The 16972-nt window shown below is 39.6% G+C and overlaps 23 non-coding genes across 23 annotated transcripts; all 23 read right to left on the bottom strand.

Moving 5' to 3' along the window:
- Positions 1 to 581: 581 nt before the first annotated feature.
- Positions 582 to 697, bottom strand: LOC115554945 (U5 spliceosomal RNA). The gene has a single exon (XR_003978788.1). It is a non-coding gene; the product is annotated as a U5 spliceosomal RNA (small nuclear RNA).
- A 613-nt stretch (positions 698 to 1310) lies between these two features.
- Positions 1311 to 1426, bottom strand: LOC115554856 (U5 spliceosomal RNA). Its single transcript, XR_003978715.1, has one exon. It is a non-coding gene; the product is annotated as a U5 spliceosomal RNA (small nuclear RNA).
- Positions 1427 to 2038: 612 nt separating this feature from the next.
- On the bottom strand, positions 2039 to 2154 carry LOC115554855 (U5 spliceosomal RNA). The gene has a single exon (XR_003978714.1). It is a non-coding gene; the product is annotated as a U5 spliceosomal RNA (small nuclear RNA).
- A 612-nt stretch (positions 2155 to 2766) lies between these two features.
- Positions 2767 to 2882, bottom strand: LOC115554944 (U5 spliceosomal RNA). The gene has a single exon (XR_003978787.1). It is a non-coding gene; the product is annotated as a U5 spliceosomal RNA (small nuclear RNA).
- A 613-nt stretch (positions 2883 to 3495) lies between these two features.
- On the bottom strand, positions 3496 to 3611 carry LOC115554828 (U5 spliceosomal RNA). Its single transcript, XR_003978689.1, has one exon. It is a non-coding gene; the product is annotated as a U5 spliceosomal RNA (small nuclear RNA).
- A 615-nt stretch (positions 3612 to 4226) lies between these two features.
- LOC115554895 (U5 spliceosomal RNA) lies at positions 4227 to 4342 on the bottom strand. The gene has a single exon (XR_003978749.1). It is a non-coding gene; the product is annotated as a U5 spliceosomal RNA (small nuclear RNA).
- Positions 4343 to 4958: 616 nt separating this feature from the next.
- On the bottom strand, positions 4959 to 5071 carry LOC115554874 (U5 spliceosomal RNA). Its single transcript, XR_003978731.1, has one exon. It is a non-coding gene; the product is annotated as a U5 spliceosomal RNA (small nuclear RNA).
- Positions 5072 to 5683: 612 nt separating this feature from the next.
- Positions 5684 to 5799, bottom strand: LOC115554943 (U5 spliceosomal RNA). The gene has a single exon (XR_003978786.1). It is a non-coding gene; the product is annotated as a U5 spliceosomal RNA (small nuclear RNA).
- A 612-nt stretch (positions 5800 to 6411) lies between these two features.
- LOC115554854 (U5 spliceosomal RNA) lies at positions 6412 to 6527 on the bottom strand. The gene has a single exon (XR_003978713.1). It is a non-coding gene; the product is annotated as a U5 spliceosomal RNA (small nuclear RNA).
- A 612-nt stretch (positions 6528 to 7139) lies between these two features.
- Positions 7140 to 7255, bottom strand: LOC115554852 (U5 spliceosomal RNA). The gene has a single exon (XR_003978711.1). It is a non-coding gene; the product is annotated as a U5 spliceosomal RNA (small nuclear RNA).
- A 612-nt stretch (positions 7256 to 7867) lies between these two features.
- LOC115554942 (U5 spliceosomal RNA) lies at positions 7868 to 7983 on the bottom strand. The gene has a single exon (XR_003978785.1). It is a non-coding gene; the product is annotated as a U5 spliceosomal RNA (small nuclear RNA).
- A 612-nt stretch (positions 7984 to 8595) lies between these two features.
- On the bottom strand, positions 8596 to 8711 carry LOC115554851 (U5 spliceosomal RNA). Its single transcript, XR_003978710.1, has one exon. It is a non-coding gene; the product is annotated as a U5 spliceosomal RNA (small nuclear RNA).
- Positions 8712 to 9323: 612 nt separating this feature from the next.
- Positions 9324 to 9439, bottom strand: LOC115554850 (U5 spliceosomal RNA). Its single transcript, XR_003978709.1, has one exon. It is a non-coding gene; the product is annotated as a U5 spliceosomal RNA (small nuclear RNA).
- Positions 9440 to 10051: 612 nt separating this feature from the next.
- Positions 10052 to 10167, bottom strand: LOC115554848 (U5 spliceosomal RNA). The gene has a single exon (XR_003978708.1). It is a non-coding gene; the product is annotated as a U5 spliceosomal RNA (small nuclear RNA).
- A 613-nt stretch (positions 10168 to 10780) lies between these two features.
- Positions 10781 to 10896, bottom strand: LOC115554847 (U5 spliceosomal RNA). The gene has a single exon (XR_003978707.1). It is a non-coding gene; the product is annotated as a U5 spliceosomal RNA (small nuclear RNA).
- Positions 10897 to 11509: 613 nt separating this feature from the next.
- LOC115554846 (U5 spliceosomal RNA) lies at positions 11510 to 11625 on the bottom strand. The gene has a single exon (XR_003978706.1). It is a non-coding gene; the product is annotated as a U5 spliceosomal RNA (small nuclear RNA).
- Positions 11626 to 12237: 612 nt separating this feature from the next.
- Positions 12238 to 12353, bottom strand: LOC115554845 (U5 spliceosomal RNA). Its single transcript, XR_003978705.1, has one exon. It is a non-coding gene; the product is annotated as a U5 spliceosomal RNA (small nuclear RNA).
- A 612-nt stretch (positions 12354 to 12965) lies between these two features.
- On the bottom strand, positions 12966 to 13081 carry LOC115554844 (U5 spliceosomal RNA). Its single transcript, XR_003978704.1, has one exon. It is a non-coding gene; the product is annotated as a U5 spliceosomal RNA (small nuclear RNA).
- A 612-nt stretch (positions 13082 to 13693) lies between these two features.
- On the bottom strand, positions 13694 to 13809 carry LOC115554843 (U5 spliceosomal RNA). The gene has a single exon (XR_003978703.1). It is a non-coding gene; the product is annotated as a U5 spliceosomal RNA (small nuclear RNA).
- A 612-nt stretch (positions 13810 to 14421) lies between these two features.
- On the bottom strand, positions 14422 to 14537 carry LOC115554941 (U5 spliceosomal RNA). Its single transcript, XR_003978784.1, has one exon. It is a non-coding gene; the product is annotated as a U5 spliceosomal RNA (small nuclear RNA).
- Positions 14538 to 15149: 612 nt separating this feature from the next.
- LOC115554897 (U5 spliceosomal RNA) lies at positions 15150 to 15265 on the bottom strand. The gene has a single exon (XR_003978751.1). It is a non-coding gene; the product is annotated as a U5 spliceosomal RNA (small nuclear RNA).
- Positions 15266 to 15880: 615 nt separating this feature from the next.
- On the bottom strand, positions 15881 to 15996 carry LOC115554873 (U5 spliceosomal RNA). Its single transcript, XR_003978730.1, has one exon. It is a non-coding gene; the product is annotated as a U5 spliceosomal RNA (small nuclear RNA).
- Positions 15997 to 16608: 612 nt separating this feature from the next.
- Positions 16609 to 16724, bottom strand: LOC115554939 (U5 spliceosomal RNA). Its single transcript, XR_003978782.1, has one exon. It is a non-coding gene; the product is annotated as a U5 spliceosomal RNA (small nuclear RNA).
- Between the last annotated feature and the right edge of the window lie 248 nt (positions 16725 to 16972).

Here is a 16972-nt window from a genome sequence, read left to right as displayed (position 1 = left end):
TGTCCCGTCTAATACCTTAAGTGATGTTTTTTAAACAAACTAACCTATAGTTGGACTTTTGCAGCAATAATCAGAGGCACTAGTGTTAAGACTACAGATTGCCACGAAGGATTCTGTATGACACGTTCCAATTGAAATGTCATTTAAAGAGTAAATTTACCATTTTGTAAGGCATTGTGGGTAGTTTGGTGCACAGGTTTTCGAAGAGCAAATGTTAGCCGTATCACCTAAGCATGAATTGTGGCATCAAATGGGCCTTCATGCCGAGTTGTTACACACGTAATGGAACATACATGACAAATTACTAAATAGCCTTGTACAGATAGGCCTAGGATACAGTTTAGACTTCTTGTGGCGTGTAGCAACAAGTGTACTGTGAAAAGTGCATATTGACTACCATCTGGTGGATAGAAAAGATAAAGGTATTTAATCTCATTTCATTGCTGACAGGGAATTGGTTCTTTCAGGCCACAAGTGTTGGGCGGATTTTTTTCGACGTAAAAAACACTTTAGTGTGCAGTCAAACCACACGGCTGACCACTTCGGATCCAGACATTTTCTTTACTTTAACATTGATAGAAAGCCCCACCTTACGGCAGAGCATCAAAAAATTGGTTGAAACTCATATTGCTCCTCTCCACGGAAATCTTTAGTAAAAGGCGAAAGATTTATACGATCTGAAGAGAAACCTGAGTGATACTGTTCACACGCGTTCGAATGTCGTCCCATTGTCCCGTCTAATACCTTAAGTGATGTTTTTTAAACAAACTAACCTATAGTTGGACTTTTGCAGCAATAATCAGAGGCACTAGTGTTAAGACTACAGATTGCCACGAAGGATTCTGTATGACACGTTCCAATTGAAATGTCATTTAAAGAGTAAATTTACCATTTTGTAAGGCATTGTGGGTAGTTTGGTGCACAGGTTTTCGAAGAGCAAATGTTAGCCGTATCACCTAAGCATGAATTGTGGCATCAAATGGGCCTTCATGCCGAGTTGTTACACACGTAATGGAACATACATGACAAATTACTAAATAGCCTTGTACAGATAGGCCTAGGATACAGTTTAGACTTCTTGTGGCGAGTAGCAACAAGTGTACTGTGAAAAGTGCATATTGACTACCATCTGGTGGATAGAAAAGATAAAGGTATTTAATCTCATTTCATTGCTGACAGGGAATTGGTTCTTTCAGGCCACAAGTGTTGGGCGGATTTTTTTCGACGTAAAAAACACTTTAGTGTGCAGTCAAACCACACGGCTGACCACTTCGGATCCAGACATTTTCTTTACTTTAACATTGATAGAAAGCCCCACCTTACGGCAGAACATCAAAAAATTGGTTGAAACTCATATTGCTCCTCTCCACGGAAATCTTTAGTAAAAGGCGAAAGATTTATACGATCTGAAGAGAAACCTGAGTGATACTGTTCACACGCGTTCGAATGTCGTCCCATTGTCCCGTCTAATACCTTAAGTGATGTTTTTTAATCAAACTTACCTATAGTTGGACTTTTGCAGCAATAATCAGAGGCACTAGTGTTAAGACTACAGATTGCCACAAAGGATTCTGTATGACACGTTCCAATTGAAATGTCAGTTAAAGAGTAAATTTACCATTTTGTAAGGCATTGTGGGTAGTGTGGTGCACAGGTTTTCGAAGAGCAAATGTTAGCCGTATCACCTAAGCATGAATTGTGGCATCAAATGGGCCTTCATGCCGAGTTGTTACACACGTAATGGAACATACTGACAAATTACTAAATAGCCTTGTACAGATAGGCCTAGGATACAGTTTAGACTTCTTGTGGCGTGTAGCAACAAGTGTACTGTGAAAAATGCATATTGACTATCATCTGGTGGATAGAAAAGATAAAGGTATTTAATCTCATTTCATTGCTTACAGGGAATTGGTTCTTTCAGGCCACAAGTGTTGGGCGGATTTTTTTCGACGTAAAAAACACTTTAGTGTGCAGTCAAACCACACGGCTGACCACTTCGGATCCAGACATTTTCTTTACTTTAACATTGATAGAAAGCCCCACCTTACGGCAGAACATCAAAAAATTGGTTGAAACTCATATTGCTCCTCTCCACGGAAATCTTTAGTAAAAGGCGAAAGATTTATACGATCTGAAGAGAAACCTGAGTGATACTATTCACACGCGTTCGAATGTCGTCCCATTGTCCCGTCTAATACCTTAAGTGATGTTTTTTAAACAAACTAACCTATAGTTGGACTTTTGCAGCAATAATCAGAGGCACTAGTGTTAAGACTACAGATTGCCACAAAGGATTCTGTATGACACGTTCCAATTGAAATGTCAGTTAAAGAGTAAATTTACCATTTTGTAAGGCATTGTGGGTAGTGTGGTGCACAGGTTTTCGAAGAGCAAATGTTAGCCGTATCACCTAAGCATGAATTGTGGCATCAAATGGGCCTTCATGCCGAGTTGTTACACACGTAATGGAACATACTGACAAATTACTAAATAGCCTTGTACAGATAGGCCTAGGATACAGTTTAGACTTCTTGTGGCGTGTAGCAACAAGTGTACTGTGAAAAATGCATATTGACTATCATCTGGTGGATAGAAAAGATAAAGGTATTTAATCTCATTTCATTGCTTACAGGGAATTGGTTCTTTCAGGCCACAAGTGTTGGGCGGATTTTTTTCGACGTAAAAAACACTTTAGTGTGCAGTCAAACCACACGGCTGACCACTTCGGATCCAGACATTTTCTTTACTTTAACATTGATAGAAAGCCCCACCTTACGGCAGAGCATCAAAAAATTGGTTGAAACTCATATTGCTCCTCTCCACGGAAATCTTTAGTAAAAGGCGAAAGATTTATACGATCTGAAGAGAAACCTGAGTGATACTGTTCACACGCGTTCGAATGTCGTCCCATTGTCCCGTCTAATACCTTAAGTGATGTTTTTTAAACAAACTAACCTATAGTTGGACTTTTGCAGCAATAATCAGAGGCACTAGTGTTAAGACTACAGATTGCCACGAAGGATTCTGTATGACACGTTCCAATTGAAATGTCATTTAAAGAGTAAATTTACCATTTTGTAAGGCATTGTGGGTAGTTTGGTGCACAGGTTTTCGAAGAGCAAATGTTAGCCGTATCACCTAAGCATGAATTGTGGCATCAAATGGGCCTTCATGCCGAGTTGTTACACACGTAATGGAACATACAGACAAATTACTAAATAGCCTTGTACAGATAGGCCTAGGATACAGTTTAGACTTCTTGTGGCGTGTAGCAACAAGTGTACTGTGAAAAGTGCATATTGACTACCATCTGGTGGATAGAAAAGATAAAGGTATTTAATCTCATTTCATTGCTGACAGGGAATCGGTTCTTTCAGGCCACAAGTGTTGGGCGGATTTTTTCGACGTAAAATACACTTTAGTGTGCAGTCACACCACAGCGGCTGACCACTTCGGATCCAGACATTTTCTTTACTTTAACATTGATAGAAGAGCCCCACCTTACGGCAGAGCATCAAAAAATTGGTTGAAACTCATATTGCTCCTCTCCACGGAAATCTTTAGTAAAAGGCGAAAGATTTATACGATCTGAAGAGAAACCTGAGTGATACTGTTCATACGCGTTCGAATGTCGTCCCATTGTCCCGTCTAATACCTTAAGTGATGTTTATAAAAACAAACAGTAACCTATAGTTGGACTTTTGCAGCAATAATCAGAGGCACTAGTGTTAAGACTACAGATTGCCACGAAGGATTCTGTATGACACGTTCCAATTGAAATGTCATTTAAAGAGTAAATTTACCATTTTGTAAGGCATTGTGGGTAGTTTGGTGCACAGGTTTTCGAAGAGCAAATGTTAGCCGTATCACCTAAGCATGAATTGTGGCATCAAATGGGCCTTCATGCCGAGTTGTTACACACGTAATGGAACATACAGACAAATTACTAAATAGCCTTGTACAGATAGGCCTAGGATACAGTTTAGACTTCTTGTGGCGTGTAGCAACAAGTGTACTGTGAAAAGTGCATATTGACTACCATCTGGTGGATAGAAAAGATAAAGGTATTTAATCTCATTTCATTGCTGACAGGGAATTGGTTCTTTCAGGCCACAAGTGTTGGGCGGATTTTTTTCGACGTAAAAAACACTTTAGTGTGCAGTCAAACCACACGGCTGACCACTTCGGATCCAGACATTTTCTTTACTTTAGCATTGATAGAAAGCCCCACCTTACGGCAGAACATCAAAAAATTGGTTGAAACTCATATTGCTCCTCTCCACGGAAATCTTTAGCAAAAGGCGAAAGATTTATACGATCTGAAGAGAAACCTGAGTGATACTGTTCACACGCGTTCGAATGTCGTCCCATTGTCCCGTCTAATACCTCAAGTGATGTTTTTTAAACAAACTAACCTATAGTTGGACTTTTGCAGCAATAATCAGAGGCACTAGTGTTAAGACTACAGATTGCCACAAAGGATTCTGTATGACACGTTCCAATTGAAATGTCAGTTAAAGAGTAAATTTACCATTTTGTAAGGCATTGTGGGTAGTGTGGTGCACAGGTTTTCGAAGAGCAAATGTTAGCCGGATCACCTAAGCATGAATTGTGGCATCAAATGGGCCTTCATGCCGAGTTGTTACACACGTAATGGAACATACTGACAAATTACTAAATAGCCTTGTACAGATAGGCCTAGGATACAGTTTAGACTTCTTGTGGCGTGTAGCAACAAGTGTACTGTGAAAAATGCATATTGACTATCATCTGGTGGATAGAAAAGATAAAGGTATTTAATCTCATTTCATTGCTTACAGGGAATTGGTTCTTTCAGGCCACAAGTGTTGGGCGGATTTTTTTCGACGTAAAAAACACTTTAGTGTGCAGTCAAACCACACGGCTGACCACTTCGGATCCAGACATTTTCTTTACTTTAACATTGATAGAAAGCCCCACCTTACGGCAGAAGCATCAAAAAATTGGTTGAAACTCATATTGCTCCTCTCCACGGAAATCTTTAGTAAAAGGCGAAAGATTTATACGATCTGAAGAGAAACCTGAGTGATACTGTTCACACGCGTTCGAATGTCGTCCCATTGTCCCGTCTAATACCTCAAGTGATGTTTTTTAAACAAACTAACCTATAGTTGGACTTTTGCAGCAATAATCAGAGGCACTAGTGTTAAGACTACAGATTGCCACAAAGGATTCTGTATGACACGTTCCAATTGAAATGTCATTTAAAGAGTAAATTTACCATTTTGTAAGGCATTGTGGGTAGTTTGGTGCACAGGTTTTCGAAGAGCAAATGTTAGCCGTATCACCTAAGCATGAATTGTGGCATCAAATGGGCCTTCATGCCGAGTTGTTACACACGTAATGGAACATACAGACAAATTACTAAATAGCCTTGTACAGATAGGCCTAGGATACAGTTTAGACTTCTTGTGGCGAGTAGCAACAAGTGTACTGTGAAAAGTGCATATTGACTACCATCTGGTGGATAGAAAAGATAAAGGTATTTAATCTCATTTCATTGCTTACAGGGAATTGGTTCTTTCAGGCCACAAGTGTTGGGCGGATTTTTTTCGACGTAAAAAACACTTTAGTGTGCAGTCAAACCACACGGCTGACCACTTCGGATCCAGACATTTTCTTTACTTTAACATTGATAGAAAGCCCCACCTTACGGCAGAGCATCAAAAAATTGGTTGAAACTCATATTGCTCCTCTCCACGGAAATCTTTAGTAAAAGGCGAAAGATTTATACGATCTGAAGAGAAACCTGAGTGATACTGTTCACACGCGTTCGAATGTCGTCCCATTGTCCCGTCTAATACCTCAAGTGATGTTTTTTAAACAAACTAACCTATAGTTGGACTTTTGCAGCAATAATCAGAGGCACTAGTGTTAAGACTACAGATTGCCACAAAGGATTCTGTATGACACGTTCCAATTGAAATGTCAGTTAAAGAGTAAATTTACCATTTTGTAAGGCATTGTGGGTAGTGTGGTGCACAGGTTTTCGAAGAGCAAATGTTAGCCGTATCACCTAAGCATGAATTGTGGCATCAAATGGGCCTTCATGCCGAGTTGTTACACACGTAATGGAACATACAGACAAATTACTAAATAGCCTTGTACAGATAGGCCTAGGATACAGTTTAGACTTCTTGTGGCGTGTAGCAACAAGTGTACTGTGAAAAATGCATATTGACTATCATCTGGTGGATAGAAAAGATAAAGGTATTTAATCTCATTTCATTGCTTACAGGGAATTGGTTCTTTCAGGCCACAAGTGTTGGGCGGATTTTTTTCGACGTAAAAAACACTTTAGTGTGCAGTCAAACCACACGGCTGACCACTTCGGATCCAGACATTTTCTTTACTTTAACATTGATAGAAAGCCCCACCTTACGGCAGAACATCAAAAAATTGGTTGAAACTCATATTGCTCCTCTCCACGGAAATCTTTAGTAAAAGGCGAAAGATTTATACGATCTGAAGAGAAACCTGAGTGATACTGTTCACACGCGTTCGAATGTCGTCCCATTGTCCCGTCTAATACCTTAAGTGATGTTTTTTAATCAAACTTACCTATAGTTGGACTTTTGCAGTAATAATCAGAGGCACTAGTGTTAAGACTACAGATTGCCACGAAGGATTCTGTATGACACGTTCCAATTGAAATGTCATTTAAAGAGTAAATTTACCATTTTGTGAGGCATTGTGGGTAGTTTGGTGCACAGGTTTTCGAAGAGCAAATGTTAGCCGTATCACCTAAGCATGAATTGTGGCATCAAATGGGCCTTCATGCCGAGTTGTTACACACGTAATGGAACATACTGACAAATTACTAAATAGCCTTGTACAGATAGGCCTAGGATACAGTTTAGACTTCTTGTGGCGTGTAGCAACAAGTGTACTGTGAAAAATGCATATTGACTATCATCTGGTGGATAGAAAAGATAAAGGTATTTAATCTCATTTCATTGCTTACAGGGAATTGGTTCTTTCAGGCCACAAGTGTTGGGCGGATTTTTTTCGACGTAAAAAACACTTTAGTGTGCAGTCAAACCACACGGCTGACCACTTCGGATCCAGACATTTTCTTTACTTTAACATTGATAGAAAGCCCCACCTTACGGCAGAACATCAAAAAATTGGTTGAAACTCATATTGCTCCTCTCCACGGAAATCTTTAGTAAAAGGCGAAAGATTTATACGATCTGAAGAGAAACCTGAGTGATACTGTTCACACGCGTTCGAATGTCGTCCCATTGTCCAGTCTAATACCTTAAGTGATGTTTTTTAAACAAACTAACCTATAGTTGGACTTTTGCAGCAATAATCAGAGGCACTAGTGTTAAGACTACAGATTGCCACGAAGGATTCTGTATGACACGTTCCAATTGAAATGTCATTTAAAGAGTAAATTTACCATTTTGTAAGGCATTGTGGGTAGTTTGGTGCACAGGTTTTCGAAGAGCAAATGTTAGCCGTATCACCTAAGCATGAATTGTGGCATCAAATGGGCCTTCATGCCGAGTTGTTACACACGTAATGGAACATACAGACAAATTACTAAATAGCCTTGTACAGATAGGCCTAGGATACAGTTTAGACTTCTTGTGGCGAGTAGCAACAAGTGTACTGTGAAAAGTGCATATTGACTACCATCTGGTGGATAGAAAAGATAAAGGTATTTAATCTCATTTCATTGCTTACAGGGAATTGGTTCTTTCAGGCCACAAGTGTTGGGCGGATTTTTTTCGACGTAAAAAACACTTTAGTGTGCAGTCAAACCACACGGCTGACCACTTCGGATCCAGACATTTTCTTTACTTTAACATTGATAGAAAGCCCCACCTTACGGCAGAGCATCAAAAAATTGGTTGAAACTCATATTGCTCCTCTCCACGGAAATCTTTAGTAAAAGGCGAAAGATTTATACGATCTGAAGAGAAACCTGAGTGATACTGTTCACACGCGTTCGAATGTCGTCCCATTGTCCCGTCTAATACCTTAAGTGATGTTTTTTAAACAAACTAACCTATAGTTGGACTTTTGCAGCAATAATCAGAGGCACTAGTGTTAAGACTACAGATTGCCACAAAGGATTCTGTATGACACGTTCCAATTGAAATGTCAGTTAAAGAGTAAATTTACCATTTTGTAAGGCATTGTGGGTAGTGTGGTGCACAGGTTTTCGAAGAGCAAATGTTAGCCGGATCACCTAAGCATGAATTGTGGCATCAAATGGGCCTTCATGCCGAGTTGTTACACACGTAATGGAACATACTGACAAATTACTAAATAGCCTTGTACAGATAGGCCTAGGATACAGTTTAGACTTCTTGTGGCGTGTAGCAACAAGTGTACTGTGAAAAATGCATATTGACTATCATCTGGTGGATAGAAAAGATAAAGGTATTTAATCTCATTTCATTGCTTACAGGGAATTGGTTCTTTCAGGCCACAAGTGTTGGGCGGATTTTTTTCGACGTAAAAAACACTTTAGTGTGCAGTCAAACCACACGGCTGACCACTTCGGATCCAGACATTTTCTTTACTTTAACATTGATAGAAAGCCCCACCTTACGGCAGAACATCAAAAAATTGGTTGAAACTCATATTGCTCCTCTCCACGGAAATCTTTAGTAAAAGGCGAAAGATTTATACGATCTGAAGAGAAACCTGAGTGATACTGTTCACACGCGTTCGAATGTCGTCCCATTGTCCAGTCTAATACCTTAAGTGATGTTTTTTAAACAAACTAACCTATAGTTGGACTTTTGCAGCAATAATCAGAGGCACTAGTGTTAAGACTACAGATTGCCACGAAGGATTCTGTATGACACGTTCCAATTGAAATGTCATTTAAAGAGTAAATTTACCATTTTGTAAGGCATTGTGGGTAGTTTGGTGCACAGGTTTTCGAAGAGCAAATGTTAGCCGTATCACCTAAGCATGAATTGTGGCATCAAATGGGCCTTCATGCCGAGTTGTTACACACGTAATGGAACATACTGACAAATTACTAAATAGCCTTGTACAGATAGGCCTAGGATACAGTTTAGACTTCTTGTGGCGTGTAGCAACAAGTGTACTGTGAAAAATGCATATTGACTATCATCTGGTGGATAGAAAAGATAAAGGTATTTAATCTCATTTCATTGCTTACAGGGAATTGGTTCTTTCAGGCCACAAGTGTTGGGCGGATTTTTTTCGACGTAAAAAACACTTTAGTGTGCAGTCAAACCACACGGCTGACCACTTCGGATCCAGACATTTTCTTTACTTTAACATTGATAGAAAGCCCCACCTTACGGCAGAACATCAAAAAATTGGTTGAAACTCATATTGCTCCTCTCCACGGAAATCTTTAGTAAAAGGCGAAAGATTTATACGATCTGAAGAGAAACCTGAGTGATACTGTTCACACGCGTTCGAATGTCGTCCCATTGTCCCGTCTAATACCTTAAGTGATGTTTTTTAAACAAACTAACCTATAGTTGGACTTTTGCAGCAATAATCAGAGGCACTAGTGTTAAGACTACAGATTGCCACGAAGGATTCTGTATGACACGTTCCAATTGAAATGTCATTTAAAGAGTAAATTTACCATTTTGTAAGGCATTGTGGGTAGTTTGGTGCACAGGTTTTCGAAGAGCAAATGTTAGCCGGATCACCTAAGCATGAATTGTGGCATCAAATGGGCCTTCATGCCGAGTTGTTACACACGTAATGGAACATACAGACAAATTACTAAATAGCCTTGTACAGATAGGCCTAGGATACAGTTTAGACTTCTTGTGGCGTGTAGCAACAAGTGTACTGTGAAAAGTGCATATTGACTACCATCTGGTGGATAGAAAAGATAAAGGTATTTAATCTCATTTCATTGCTGACAGGGAATTGGTTCTTTCAGGCTACAAGTGTTGGGCGGATTTTTTTCGACGTAAAAAACACTTTAGTGTGCAGTCAAACCACACGGCTGACCACTTCGGATCCAGACATTTTCTTTACTTTAACATTGATAGAAAGCCCCACCTTACGGCAGAACATCAAAAAATTGGTTGAAACTCATATTGCTCCTCTCCACGGAAATCTTTAGTAAAAGGCGAAAGATTTATACGATCTGAAGAGAAACCTGAGTGATACTGTTCACACGCGTTTCGAATGTCGTCCCATTGTCCCGTCTAATACCTCAAGTGATGTTTTTTAAACAAACTAACCTATAGTTGGACTTTTGCAGCAATAATCAGAGGCACTAGTGTTAAGACTACAGATTGCCACAAAGGATTCTGTATGACACGTTCCAATTGAAATGTCAGTTAAAGAGTAAATTTACCATTTTGTAAGGCATTGTGGGTAGTGTGGTGCACAGGTTTTCGAAGAGCAAATGTTAGCCGTATCACCTAAGCATGAATTGTGGCATCAAATGGGCCTTCATGCCGAGTTGTTACACACGTAATGGAACATACAGACAAATTACTAAATAGCCTTGTACAGATAGGCCTAGGATACAGTTTAGACTTCTTGTGGCGTGTAGCAACAAGTGTACTGTGAAAAGTGCATATTGACTACCATCTGGTGGATAGAAAAGATAAAGGTATTTAATCTCATTTCATTGCTGACAGGGAATTGGTTCTTTCAGGCCACAAGTGTTGGGCGGATTTTTTTCGACGTAAAAAACACTTTAGTGTGCAGTCAAACCACACGGCTGACCACTTCGGATCCAGACATTTTCTTTACTTTAACATTGATAGAAAGCCCCACCTTACGGCAGAACATCAAAAAATTGGTTGAAACTCATATTGCTCCTCTCCACGGAAATCTTTAGTAAAAGGCGAAAGATTTATACGATCTGAAGAGAAACCTGAGTGATACTGTTCACACGCGTTTCGAATGTCGTCCCATTGTCCCGTCTAATACCTTAAGTGATGTTTTTTAAACAAACTAACCTATAGTTGGACTTTTGCAGCAATAATCAGAGGCACTAGTGTTAAGACTACAGATTGCCACAAAGGATTCTGTATGACACGTTCCAATTGAAATGTCAGTTAAAGAGTAAATTTACCATTTTGTAAGGCATTGTGGGTAGTGTGGTGCACAGGTTTTCGAAGAGCAAATGTTAGCCGTATCACCTAAGCATGAATTGTGGCATCAAATGGGCCTTCATGCCGAGTTGTTACACACGTAATGGAACATACTGACAAATTACTAAATAGCCTTGTACAGATAGGCCTAGGATACAGTTTAGACTTCTTGTGGCGTGTAGCAACAAGTGTACTGTGAAAAATGCATATTGACTATCATCTGGTGGATAGAAAAGATAAAGGTATTTAATCTCATTTCATTGCTTACAGGGAATTGGTTCTTTCAGGCCACAAGTGTTGGGCGGATTTTTTTCGACGTAAAAAACACTTTAGTGTGCAGTCAAACCACACGGCTGACCACTTCGGATCCAGACATTTTCTTTACTTTAACATTGATAGAAAGCCCCACCTTACGGCAGAACATCAAAAAATTGGTTGAAACTCATATTGCTCCTCTCCACGGAAATCTTTAGTAAAAGGCGAAAGATTTATACGATCTGAAGAGAAACCTGAGTGATACTGTTCACACGCGTTCGAATGTCGTCCGATTGTCCCGTCTAATACCTTAAGTGATGTTTTTTAAACAAACTAACCTATAGTTGGACTTTTGCAGCAATAATCAGAGGCACTAGTGTTAAGACTACAGATTGCCACGAAGGATTCTGTATGACACGTTCCAATTGAAATGTCATTTAAAGAGTAAATTTACCATTTTGTAAGGCATTGTGGGTAGTTTGGTGCACAGGTTTTCGAAGAGCAAATGTTAGCCGTATCACCTAAGCATGAATTGTGGCATCAAATGGGCCTTCATGCCGAGTTGTTACACCCTTAATGGAACATACAGACAAATTACTAAATAGCCTTGTACAGATAGGCCTAGGATACAGTTTAGACTTCTTGTGGCGTGTAGCAACAAGTGTACTGTGAAAAATGCATATTGACTATCATCTGGTGGATAGAAAAGATAAAGGTATTTAATCTCATTTCATTGCTTACAGGGAATTGGTTCTTTCAGGCCACAAGTGTTGGGCGGATTTTTTTCGACGTAAAAAACACTTTAGTGTGCAGTCAAACCACACGGCTGACCACTTCGGATCCAGACATTTTCTTTACTTTAACATTGATAGAAAGCCCCACCTTACGGCAGAACATCAAAAAATTGGTTGAAACTCATATTGCTCCTCTCCACGGAAATCTTTAGTAAAAGGCGAAAGATTTATACGATCTGAAGAGAAACCTGAGTGATACTGTTCACACGCGTTCGAATGTCGTCCCATTGTCCCGTCTAATACCTTAAGTGATGTTTTTTAAACAAACTAACCTATAGTTGGACTTTTGCAGCAATAATCAGAGGCACTAGTGTTAAGACTACAGATTGCCACGAAGGATTCTGTATGACACGTTCCAATTGAAATGTCATTTAAAGAGTAAATTTACCATTTTGTAAGGCATTGTGGGTAGTTTGGTGCACAGGTTTTCGAAGAGCAAATGTTAGCCGGATCACCTAAGCATGAATTGTGGCATCAAATGGGCCTTCATGCCGAGTTGTTACACACGTAATGGAACATACTGACAAATTACTAAATAGCCTTGTACAGATAGGCCTAGGATACAGTTTAGACTTCTTGTGGCGTGTAGCAACAAGTGTACTGTGAAAAATGCATATTGACTATCATCTGGTGGATAGAAAAGATAAAGGTATTTAATCTCATTTCATTGCTTACAGGGAATTGGTTCTTTCAGGCCACAAGTGTTGGGCGGATTTTTTTCGACGTAAAAAACACTTTAGTGTGCAGTCAAACCACACGGCTGACCACTTCGGATCCAGACATTTTCTTTACTTTAACATTGATAGAAAGCCCCACCTTACGGCAGAACATCAAAAAATTGGTTGAAACTCATATTGCTCCTCTCCACGGAAATCTTTAGTAAAAGGCGAAAGATTTATACGATCTGAAGAGAAACCTGAGTGATACTGTTCACACGCGTTCGAATGTCGTCCCATTGTCCCGTCTAATACCTTAAGTGATGTTTTTTAAACAAACTAACCTATAGTTGGACTTTTGCAGCAATAATCAGAGGCACTAGTGTTAAGACTACAGATTGCCACGAAGGATTCTGTATGACACGTTCCAATTGAAATGTCATTTAAAGAGTAAATTTACCATTTTGTAAGGCATTGTGGGTAGTTTGGTGCACAGGTTTTCGAAGAGCAAATGTTAGCCGGATCACCTAAGCATGAATTGTGGCATCAAATGGGCCTTCATGCCGAGTTGTTACACACGTAATGGAACATACAGACAAATTACTAAATAGCCTTGTACAGATAGGCCTAGGATACAGTTTAGACTTCTTGTGGCGTGTAGCAACAAGTGTACTGTGAAAAGTGCATATTGACTACCATCTGGTGGATAGAAAAGATAAAGGTATTTAATCTCATTTCATTGCTGACAGGGAATTGGTTCTTTCAGGCTACAAGTGTTGGGCGGATTTTTTTCGACGTAAAAAACACTTTAGTGTGCAGTCAAACCACACGGCTGACCACTTCGGATCCAGACATTTTCTTTACTTTAACATTGATAGAAAGCCCCACCTTACGACAGAACATCAAAAAATTGGTTGAAACTCATATTGCTCCTCTCCACGGAAATCTTTAGTAAAAGGCAAAAGATTTATACGATCTGAAGAGAAACCTGAGTGATACTGTTCACACGCGTTCGAATGTCGTCCCATTGTCCCGTCTAATACCTTAAGTGATGTTTTTTAAACAAACTAACCTATAGTTGGACTTTTGCAGCAATAATCAGAGGCACTAGTGTTAAGACTACAGATTGCCACAAAGGATTCTGTATGACACGTTCCAATTGAAATGTCAGTTAAAGAGTAAATTTACCATTTTGTAAGGCATTGTGGGTAGTGTGGTGCACAGGTTTTCGAAGAGCAAATGTTAGCCGTATCACCTAAGCATGAATTGTGGCATCAAATGGGCCTTAATGCCGAGTTGTTACACACGTAATGGAACATACAGACAAATTACTAAATAGCCTTGTACAGATAGGCCTAGGATACAGTTTAGACTTCTTGTGGCGTGTAGCAACAAGTGTACTGTGAAAAGTGCATATTGACTACCATCTGGTGGATAGAAAAGATAAAGGTATTTAATCTCATTTCATTGCTGACAGGGAATCGGTTCTTTCAGGCCACAAGTGTTGGGCGGATTTTTTTCGACGTAAAATACACTTTAGTGTGCAGTCAAACCACACGGCTGACCACTTCGGATCCAGACATTTTCTTTACTTTAACATTGATAGAAAGCCCCACCTTACGGCAGAGCATCAAAAAATTGGTTGAAACTCATATTGCTCCTCTCCACGGAAATCTTTAGTAAAAGGCGAAAGATTTATACGATCTGAAGAGAAACCTGAGTGATACTGTTCACACGCGTTCGAATGTCGTCCCATTGTCCCGTCTAATACCTTAAGTGATGTTTTTTAAACAAACTAACCTATAGTTGGACTTTTGCAGCAATAATCAGAGGCACTAGTGTTAAGACTACAGATTGCCACAAAGGATTCTGTATGACACGTTCCAATTGAAATGTCAGTTAAAGAGTAATTTTACCATTTTGTAAGGCATTGTGGGTAGTTTGGTGCACAGGTTTTCGAAGAGCAAATGTTAGCCGTATCACCTAAGCATGAATTGTGGCATCAAATGGGCCTTCATGCCGAGTTGTTACACACGTAATGGAACATACTGACAAATTACTAAATAGCCTTGTACAGATAGGCCTAGGATACAGTTTAGACTTCTTGTGGCGTGTAGCAACAAGTGTACTGTGAAAAATGCATATTGACTATCATCTGGTGGATAGAAAAGATAAAGGTATTTAATCTCATTTCATTGCTTACAGGGAATTGGTTCTTTCAGGCCACAAGTGTTGGGCGGATTTTTTTCGACGTAAAAAACACTTTAGTGTGCAGTCAAACCACACGGCTGACCACTTCGGATCCAGACATTTTCTTTACTTTAACATTGATAGAAAGCCCCACCTTACGGCAGAACATCAAAAAATTGGTTGAAACTCATATTGCTCCTCTCCACGGAAATCTTCAGTAAAAGGCGAAAGATTTATACGATCTGAAGAGAAACCTGAGTGATACTGTTCACACGCGTTCGAATGTCGTCCCATTGTCCCGTCTAATACCTTAAGTGATGTTTATAAAAACAAACAGTAACCTTTAGTTGGACTTTTGCAGCAATAATCAGAGGCACTAGTGTTAAGACTACAGATTGCCACGAAGGATTCTGTATGACACGTTCCAATTGAAATGTCATTTAAAGAGTAAATTTACCATTTTGTGAGGCATTGTGGGTAGTTTGGTGCACAGGTTTTCGAAGAGCAAATGTTAGCCGTATCACCTAAGCATGAATTGTGGCATCAAATGGGCCTTCATGCCGAGTTGTTACACACGTAATGGAACATACAGACAAATTACTAAATAGCATTGTACAGATAGGCCTAGGATACAGTTTAGACTTCTTGTGGCGTGTAGCAACAAGTGTACTGTGAAAAATGCATATTGACTATCATCTGGTGGATAGAAAAGATAAAGGTATTTAATCTCATTTCATTGCTGACAGGGAATTGGTTCTTTCAGGCCACAAGTGTTGGGCGGATTTTTTTCGACGTAAAAAACACTTTAGTGTGCAGTCAAACCACACGGCTGACCACTTCGGATCCAGACATTTTCTTTACTTTAACATTGATAGAAAGCCCCACCTTACGGCTGAGCATCAAAAAATTGGTTGAAACTCATATTGCTCCTCTCCACGGAAATCTTTAGTAAAAGGCGAAAGATTTATACGATCTGAAGAGAAACCTGAGTGATACTGTTCACACGCGTTCGAATGTCGTCCCATTGTCCCGTCTAATACCTTAAGTGATGTTTTTTAAACAAACTAACCTATAGTTGGACTTTTGCAGCAATAATCAGAGGCACTAGTGTTAAGACTACAGATTGCCACGAAGGATTCTGTGTGACACGTTCCAATTGAAATGTCATTTAAAGAGTAAATTTACCATTTTGTAAGGCATTGTGGGTAGTTTGGTGCACAGGTTTTCGAAGAGCAAATGTTAGCCGTATCACCTAAGCATGAATTGTGGCATCAAATGGGCCTTCATGCCGAGTTGTTACACACGTAATGGAACATACTGACAAATTACTGAATAGCCTTGTACAGATAGGCCTAGGATACAGTTTAGACTTCTTGTGGCGTGTAGCAACAAGTGTACTGTGAAAAATGCATATTGACTATCATCTGGTGGATAGAAAAGATAAAGGTACTTAATCTCATTTCATTGCTTACAGGGAATTGGTTCTTTCAGGCCACAAGTGTTGGGCGGATTTTTTTCGACGTAAAAAACACTTTAGTGTGCAGTCAAACCACACGGCTGACCACTTCGGATTCAGACATTTTCTTTACTTTAACATTGATAGAAAGCCCCACCTTACGGCAGAGCATCAAAAAATTGGTTGAAACTCATATTGCTCCTCTCCACGGAAATCTTTAGTAAAAGGCGAAAGATTTATACGATCTGAAGAGAAACCTGAGTGATACTGTTCACACGCGTTCGAATGTCGTCCCATTGTCCCGTCTAATACCTTAAGTGATGTTTTTTAAACAAACTAACCTATAGTTGGACTTTTGCAGCAATAATCAGAGGCACTAGTGTTAAGACTAGAGATTGCTACGAAGGATTCTGTATGACACGTTCCAATTGAAATGTCATTTAAAGAGTAAATTTACCATTTTGTAAGGCATTGTGGGTAGTTTGGTGCACAGGTTTTCGAAGAGCAAATGCT

This window comes from Gadus morhua, chromosome 11 (genome assembly GCF_902167405.1).
Source record: "Gadus morhua chromosome 11, gadMor3.0, whole genome shotgun sequence".
NCBI lineage: Eukaryota > Metazoa > Chordata > Actinopteri > Gadiformes > Gadidae > Gadus > Gadus morhua.
Note: the sequence above shows the minus strand (reverse complement) of the source record. Positions and strands in the feature narration are given on the sequence as shown.